The sequence below is a fragment of the Perognathus longimembris genome, chromosome 20, assembly GCF_023159225.1.
Source record: "Perognathus longimembris pacificus isolate PPM17 chromosome 20, ASM2315922v1, whole genome shotgun sequence".
Taxonomy (NCBI): Eukaryota; Metazoa; Chordata; class Mammalia; order Rodentia; family Heteromyidae; genus Perognathus; species Perognathus longimembris.
The window spans coordinates 12854157-12862958 of NC_063180.1; positions in this window are offsets into that span (position 1 = coordinate 12854157).

An 8802-nucleotide genomic window follows, 5' to 3' on the forward strand; every position below is an offset into this window, starting at 1 on the left:
TCTAAATTACAAGCGAAAGCAGCGACCAGCTACTGGCGGCACAGAACAACCAGATGGGAGAAAAAAGCAGTTCCCGAGACAGATAAATGGTTCAACAACAGAGGAATCCCAATTTCCAGCCAAAAATAGAGCTGAATCCCATAGCCAGCTCCGCCCAGGAGGCTGCCCCGCCCAGGAGGGAGGAACCTCCCTCAGGCAAGCGACTCTCAGCTGGGTAAACCAAGCCAGAGGCTCCTTGCCCTGCTGAGTCCACAGCCTATTAAAATACAGGCATTAAAGGCAGCGGCCCCACAGCAGACTAGAGAAGCCACGGTTCCCAAAACTGTGCACGTGCCCCATCTACAGAGGACACCCAAGTCTTACCTGCAAGCTGTGTGAACCACAGAGACCCAGGATTTCACTAACAGGGGAGGGAGGTCAAAGCAGATCCACCCCCTGAAAACTGAAAGCAAGTCAAACCAGCCAAGCAGAAAAACAGACTGCTGACCATCGCAAGGAAACCAAAGACTGTAGAAATCCCACCCAAACAAGGAAGACTCCATTTTTTTTTCAAACATTTTTTAAGCTTTTGTTTTCCCCATTCCTGAATGGTCGTTGGTTTTTTGTTATCCATTTTTACCTGTTTCTGTTATCAAGTTTTTTATTTTTGGGTTGTTCATTTCTCTGGGTTTTTTTTTCTCTTTTTTAAAATAGTTTTTCTCTGTTTTGTACATTTGTCTCCCAGTATTTTTTCTTAGTTTCTCTCTTCACATTCTCTTTCTTTAAAAATTACTTTCCTAGGAATAACACTTCCACTCTTCTCTACTAACTCTCCATTGTCTATCATTTTAACCTTGTTCTTTCTACTGATTCTACTCTTCTCCACATTTCCACGTCACTGAAACTAAACCAAAATCATCACCCCCCCAAACACTTTATTCTCTTTACTACCTATAACTTAGCCTCCTGACTTACTTTCAGGAACTCCAGATTCCATTGACTCCAGGTTATTGGAGAGAGGGTATCCCTGCTCAATACGAGTGAAGCAAAGAGGTTCAAAGACAAACCCAGCCAGTCCAAAAAGAAAAATATAAGAACAAAAATTGCTCATAGGGATGTAACAGCAAATAAGTAACTACTAAAAACAGGGTGCAGGATTGGTTGTTATATCAAAATTGTATTCTTTAGGAACACCAAATCTAACATTATATACACGTATACAAGGTATCTGTATATAATTGTGAACTTCTAAGATTTACACTACAGTGTTTGGTAAGGTCTGTTTTGGGTCTTAAACAGTGCTCACAAGTGCTTATAGATTGGCATTCCCAATCCAAGTGGGCAGAAGAAACACAAGAAAGATGGCAAACAATGGAGTCTCATCTCCCACTCAAAACAAGCAGGAAGCAGAGCAGTCAATCAAAGACATAGAAGAGAACCCTCAAAATGCTCTACAAATTCTACTGATGAATGAAAAATTTGAATCTCTTCAGTCAACTATTCTAGAGCATGAGGAGGCAAAGCAAAAATTAATGGAGAATTTCACGGCCTCCACAAATAGAAAGATAAATGAACTTCAAGAGACAAACAAAAAGACAGCTACCCAGCTAAAAGGTTTGAGAGAAAGCACTCAAAACCAAATTAATGAAGTTAATGAAGTAAAGAAGTCCATGCAGGAGCTAAGAGATGACATGGAAATCATCAGGAAAGACCAGTCAGAAGGAAAGGAGATTCGAAATGAAGTAGCTAGCCTACAGTCCCGACTAACTGAAGCAGAGGATCGAATCTCAGTAGCTGAAGATTCCCCAGAATCTATGGAGAAAGTTCAAAAATCAATACAAACCCAATCCAATCAGCAAAACATATCACTCCAGGAGTTCCAAGACACAATCAGGAAGCCCGATTTAAGGCTAATAGGTATTGAGGAAAACCTGGAGAAAGAAGTTAATGGAATAGGCAACTTATTTAACAGAATATTAGCAGAGAACTTCCCAAATATCCAGAAGGATAGGCCGATGCAGATACCAGAAGCATTTAGAACCCCAAACCGACCAGACCAGAACAGGACATCCTACCAACATAGTGATAAAACAGGATCAATAAGGTCCAAGGAAAGAATCCTTGCAGCTGTTAGGGAGAAGAAAACAATCACATATAAAGGAAAAGCAATCAGAATTACCCCAGACTTCTCAGCAGAGACCATGAAAGCAAGGAGAGCCTGGAATGAGGTATACCAAACCCTAAATAAAAATAACTACCAACCAAGAATACTATACCCAGCTAAACTCTCATTCATAGCCGAAGGTCAAATAAAAGTCTTCCACAGTAAGGAAAAACTGAAACAATATATCTCCACCAAACCAGCTTTACAGAAAATCCTCAAAAATGTACTATACAGGGAAAATAATCAAGATTACAATACAGACAGAGAAATGAACCCTACATAGTAAACCAGAATATTAGACCAAGAAATGCGAAGACACAGCCTTTAACAAGATAGGGATAATGAAAGGAACAAACGATCATCTCTCAATCCTAACTCTCAACATTAATGGACTTAATTCTCCAATCAAACGAGATAGGCTCATAAGTTGGATCAAAAATCAAGATCCATTTTTCTGCTGCCTCCAAGAGACACATCTATCCAGCAAAAGTAAACATCTTCTAAAAGTGAAAGGCTGGAAAAAAATCTATCAAGCAAATGGCCCCAATAAGCAGGCTGGCATTGCAATCCTAGTATCAGATAAAATTGACTTCAAATTAAAAAGGGAAAGAAGAGACAAAGAAGGTTTCTACATTCTAATAAAGGGATCTCTCCTACAGGAGGATATAATCATCCTAAATATCTTCACACCAAATACAGGAGCCCCAACTTCATCAAAATAACACTACTGACACTAAAAACACTCATAGACCCAAACACATTGATAGTTGGGGACTTTAATACTCCACTATCACCTCTAGAGAGATCAACACGCCAAAAGCTAAACAAAGAAACCACAGAACTAAACAATTGCATAGACCAACTAGATTTAATTGACATCTACAGAATATTCCACCCAGCAACGCAACAACAGAATACACATTCTTCTCAGTGTCACATGGAACATTCTCCAAAATAGATCACATCTTAGGGCACAAAGAAAATCTGTACAAATTCAGAAGTATCAAAACCATTCCCTGCATTCTCTCAGACCACAATGGGATAAAATTAGAGCTCAACTCAAACAGCCACCGCAGAAAATCCTACAATACTTGGAGACTAAACAACATACTGCTGAACCATCAGTGGGTCATTGAAGAAATTAGAACAGAAATTCAAATGTTTATGGAATTCAACCAAGATGAGTACACAAAGTACCAGCTCCCTTGGGACACAGCAAAGTCAGTACTCCGAGGGAAATTTATATCCCTGAGTGCTTATACCAACAAACTGGAGAAACAGCAACTCAACAACTTAAGGAAGCACCTTAATCTCCTCAAAAGAGAAAAACAAGCCAAACCCCAAGTCAGTCGACGGAAGCAAACAATTAAAATTAAGTCAGAATTAAATGAATTACAGACAAAAAAAAAAAAACCATTGAAAGATTCAACAAAACAAAGAGTTGGTTCTTTGAAAAAATTAACAAGATAGACAGACCTCTAGCAAACCTGACCAAAAAACAAAAGCAGCAAACCCAAATAAACATCAGAGATCAGACAGGTAACATCACCATAGAAACAACAAAATTCAGAACACAATAAGGGACTATTTTTTTTATTTGTTTATTAATTGAACACAAAATTTTTTTTACAAGGTGTTGTGCAAAAAGGGTACAGTTACATAGTAGGGCAGTGTGTACATTTCTTGTGATATCTTACGTCCTGTTTTTCTATCCCTTCTCTAGGTCAGGTAGACATATATACAATATACAATGTATCAAGAACATATATAGTATTCACAGACTTGGTCTCTACTGTCTCTCCGTCTCCCTTTGTTAACAGTCATATATCAGAGAGATCATGCCCCTTTGTTTTCTGTGTTCTAGGCTTGTCTCGCTCAACATTATTTGTTCAAGTTCTGACCATTTCCCTGCGAATAACAATATTTTACCATTCCTAATCACTATGTAGTATTCCATTGTGAATAAGTACCATATTTTTCGATCCGTTCGTCTGTGGAGGGGCATCTGGGTTGTTTCCATATTTCGGCTATTGTGAATTGTGCCGCGATAAACATGGAAGTACAAATGTCTTTTTGATATCTTAGGTTTTGCTGTTTAGGATAGATGCCTAGAAGTGGTATGGCTGGGTCATAGGGTAGGTCTATATTAAGCTTTTTGAGAAACCTCCATACTGTTCTCCAAAGTGGTTGTACTAATTTGCACTCGCACCAACAATGGAGAAGGGTTCCTCTTTCCCCACACCCCCTCCAGCATTTGTTGTTTCCTGAGTTCAGAGTATAGGCCATTCTAACTGGGGTGAGGTGGTATCTCAGGGTTGTTTTTATTTGCATTTCCTTTACTACCAGGGATGTTGAGCATTTCCTCATGTGTTTCTTTGCCATTTTTATATCTTCTCTTGTGAAGTCTCTCTTTAGCTCCTTTGCCCATTTCCTAATAGGTTTATTGGGCTTGGAGGGGCTTAGTTTTTTGAGTTCTCTGTAGATGACACATATCAGGCCTTTGTCTGTTGCTGTGCTGGTGAATATCCTTTCCCATATCGTTGGCTGTCTTTCTATTTTGGTGGCTATGACCTTAGCTGTGCAGAAACTTTTTAATTTGTAGTAGTCCCATTTGTCGAGACTTTCCCCTACTTGTTGTGCCCCTGGGACTCTATTCAGGAAGTTCCTTCCTGTGCCTATAAGTTCTAGCGTCTTTCCTACTCTGTCCTTCAGCAGTTTCAAGGATTCAGGTCTGATATTGAGGTCCTTGATCCATTTTGAGTTGATCTTGGTGCGTGCATGGTGATAGGCTTTGGTCTACTTTGAGTTTTCTGCATATGGCTGCCAAGTTCTCCCAGCACCAGTAGTTGAAGAGGCTATGTTTGTTCCATTGTATGTCTTTAGCTCCTTTGTCGAATATCAGTTGGCTGTAAGAGTGAGGTTTTATTTCTGGGTCTTCAGTTCTAATCCATTGGTCTTCCGATCTGTTTTTATACCAATACCATGCTGTTTTTGTTATGATGGCCTTGTAGTAGAGCTTGAAGTCTGGTATTGTGATACCTCCTGCACTGCTTTTTTTGCCTAGAATTGCTTTGGCTATTCTAGGTTTTTTGCTGTTCCATATGAATTTATGGATTGGTTTCTCTATTTCAGTGAAGAATGTGGCTGGGATTTTGATAGGTATTGCATTGAATTTGTATAACAATTTGGGCAATATGCCCATTTTCAATATATTGATTCTGCCTACCCATGAGCATGGGAGGTCTTTCCATCTCCTTGTGTCTTCTTTGATTTCCCTTATTAGATTTTTGTAGTTTTCATTAAATAGGTCCGTCACATCAATAAGGAACTATTTTGCAAAACTTTATGCCAACAAATTCAGGAACTTGGAAGAAATGGATGATTTCCTAGAAAAAATTGATATCCCTAAACTCAACCATGAAGATTTAAACCTTCTGAACAACCTATATCCAGCATTGAAATAGAAACGGCAATAAGTGATCTCCCATCCAAGAAAAGCCCTGGTCCAGATGGATTTACAGCAGAATTCTACAAGGCCTACAAAACAGAACTCACACCAATATCTCTCAAACTCTTCAATGAAATTGAAAGAGAAAGTTCACTACCAGACACATTCTTTGAAGCCAGTATAACCCTCATCCCAAAACCAGGCAAGGACTCATCAGAGAGAGAGAACTATAGACCGATTTCCCTGATGAACATAGATGCAAAAATTCTCAGCAAAATTCTGGCCAATCAACTTAAACAGATCATCAAAAAAATCATACACCACGATCAAACTGGATTCATCCCAGGGATGCAAAGTTGGTTCAATATACGCAATTAATGTAATTAATGTAATCCACCACGTCAACCGGAGCAAGGTAAAGAACCACATGCTTATAACTCTGGATGTGAAAAAGGCATTCGATAAAATCCAGCACCCATTTATTCTAAAAGCCCTGGAACAACTGGGATTCCAGGGAACACTCCTGAATATAATAACGGCAGTCTATGACAAACCAACAGCAAGCATAATTCTAAATGGTGAAAAACTAAAGAAGCCATTCACTTTAAAATCAGGAGCAAGACAGGGATGTCCATTCTCTCCACTTCTCTTCAGCATAGTACTAGAATTCCTAGCCAGAGCAATTAGGCAAGAAGAAAGTATAAAGTGGATCCAAATAGGAAAAGATTAAGTGAAACTTTCTCTCTTCCCAGAGGACATGATCGTATAACTAAAGAAGCCCATAGACTCTACCCCCAAGCTACTAGAGCTGATCCAAAACTTTGGCAAAGTTGCAGGATATAAAATAAACCCTCAAAAATCAACAGACTTTCTCTATGCTAACGACCAGAAGACTGAGGCTGAAATCAGAAAAGCAACTCCTTTTGCAATAGACTCAGAAAACATAAAATACCTAGGAATAACCTTAACCAAAAAAGTGAAAGACCTCTATGATGTGCACTTAAACATGAAATGTTTATGGCAGAATGAAAATAAGGCAGAACTAAGGAAATGGAAAAACCTCCCATGCTCCTGGATTGGGAGAATTAATATAATCAAAATGGCAAAATTGCCAAAGGCTATCTAAAATTCAATGCAATACCCATTAATATCCCAACACCGTTTTTCAATGAAATAGAGGAAGCAATCCAGAAATTCATATGGAATAATAAAAGACCCAGAAGAGCAAAAACAATCCTATGCAGAAATAACAGTGCTGGAGGAATTACAATACCAAACTTCAAGCTGTATTATAAAGCTATAGTAATAAAAACAGCTTGGTATTGGCACTGGAACAGGCCTGAGGACCAATGGAACAGAACTGAAGACTCAGAAATAAACCCACAGAACTATGCCTACTTAATCTTTGATAAAGGAGCTAAAAAAATTAGTCTGGAAGATAGATAGCCTCTTAAGCAAATGGTGCTGGCAAAACTGGTTCAACAATGCAACAAACTAAAACTAGATGCTTATATATCACCCTGCACCGAAATCAATTCCAAATGGATCAAAGACCTTGAAATTGAAACAGATACCCTGAAAACACTAAAGGAAGGCGTAGGAGAACCATTTGGGCTCCTTGGCACAGGACGGAACTTCCTTAACAAGGACCCAGAAATGCGACAAACCAAAACAAGGATGGACAAATGGAACTGCATCAAACTGCAGAGCTTCTGCAGGGCAAAGGACATAGCTCGCAAGATAAACAGAAAGCCCACAGATTGGGCAAAGATCTTTACTGGCCATATAATGGACAATGGCCTCATATCTAAAATATATGCAGAACTAAAAAAATTACATTCCTCCAAAACAAAACCGCAAAGAACCAATAGCCCTCTCAACAAGTGGGCTAAAGACTTAAAAAGAGACTTCTCTGATGAAGAAATGAGAATGGCCAAGAGACATATGAAAAAGTGCTCTACATCACTGGCCATAAAAGAAATGCAAATCAAAGCAACATTGAGATTCCATCTCACACCAGTAAGAATGTGCTTTATCAAGAAGACTAACAATAACAAATGTTGGAAGGGGTGTGGCCAAAAGGGAATCCTACTGCATTGTTGGTGGGAATGTTAACTGGTTCATCATAGGTAATAATTAGCACAGGTTTAGGCCAATCACAGCAGAGGATTACAACAGCCCAATAGCCCTTATGAACACATAAGATGATGCTAAGTGAAATGAACTCCATGTTATGGAAACGACTGTTATATCACTGTTGTAATTACTTTAAACATACAATGTGAAACCGTAGCTTCTATTATTGATGATCCTCTTGTATCCCCTTCCTGTGGTTGTACCTGCACTATCTCTGTATCTTATCTGAGTACATTGGAAACCGTGTATACTGGTATTAGAACTAGGAAATGGAAAGGGAATACCAAACTCGAGAGACACAGGGTAAAAAAGACAAATGACTACAAAAGCAATATTTGCAAAACTGTTTGGTGTAAATGAACTTAACAACTCATGGGGGGGGAAGAGAAAGAGGGTGGGGGAGTGGGGAATGAGGGAAGAGGGAACAAACAGTACAAGAAATGTATCCAATGCCTAAAGTATGAAACTGTAACCTCTCTGTACCTCAGTTTGACAATAAAAATTTAATTTTTTAAAAAAGGAAGCAATCCAGAAATTCATATGGAACAATAAAAGACCCTGAATAGCAAAAACAATCCTAAGCAGAAAGAACAGTGCTGGAGGATTTACACTACCAAATTTCAAGCTGCATTATAAAGCTATAGTAATAAAAACAGCTTGGTATTGACACAAGAACAGGTCTGAGGACCCATGGAACAGAACTGAAGACCCAGAAATGAACCCATAGAACTATGCCTACTTAATCTTTGATAAAGGAGCTTAAAAAATAGGATGGAATAAAGATAGCCTCTTTAACAAATGGTGCTGGTAAAACTGGTTCAACACATGCAACAAATTAAAACTAGATCCTTATATATCACTCTACACCAAAATCAATTCCAAAAGGATTAAAGACCTCAAAATTAAAACAGATACCCTGAAAACACTACAAGAACGAGTAGGAGAAAAACTTGGGCTCCTTGACATAGAACAAAACTTCCTTAACAAAGGCCCAGAAATGCAACAAATCAAAGAAAGGTTGGACAAATGGGACTGCATCAAACTGCAGAACTTCTGCAGGGCAAAGGACATAGCT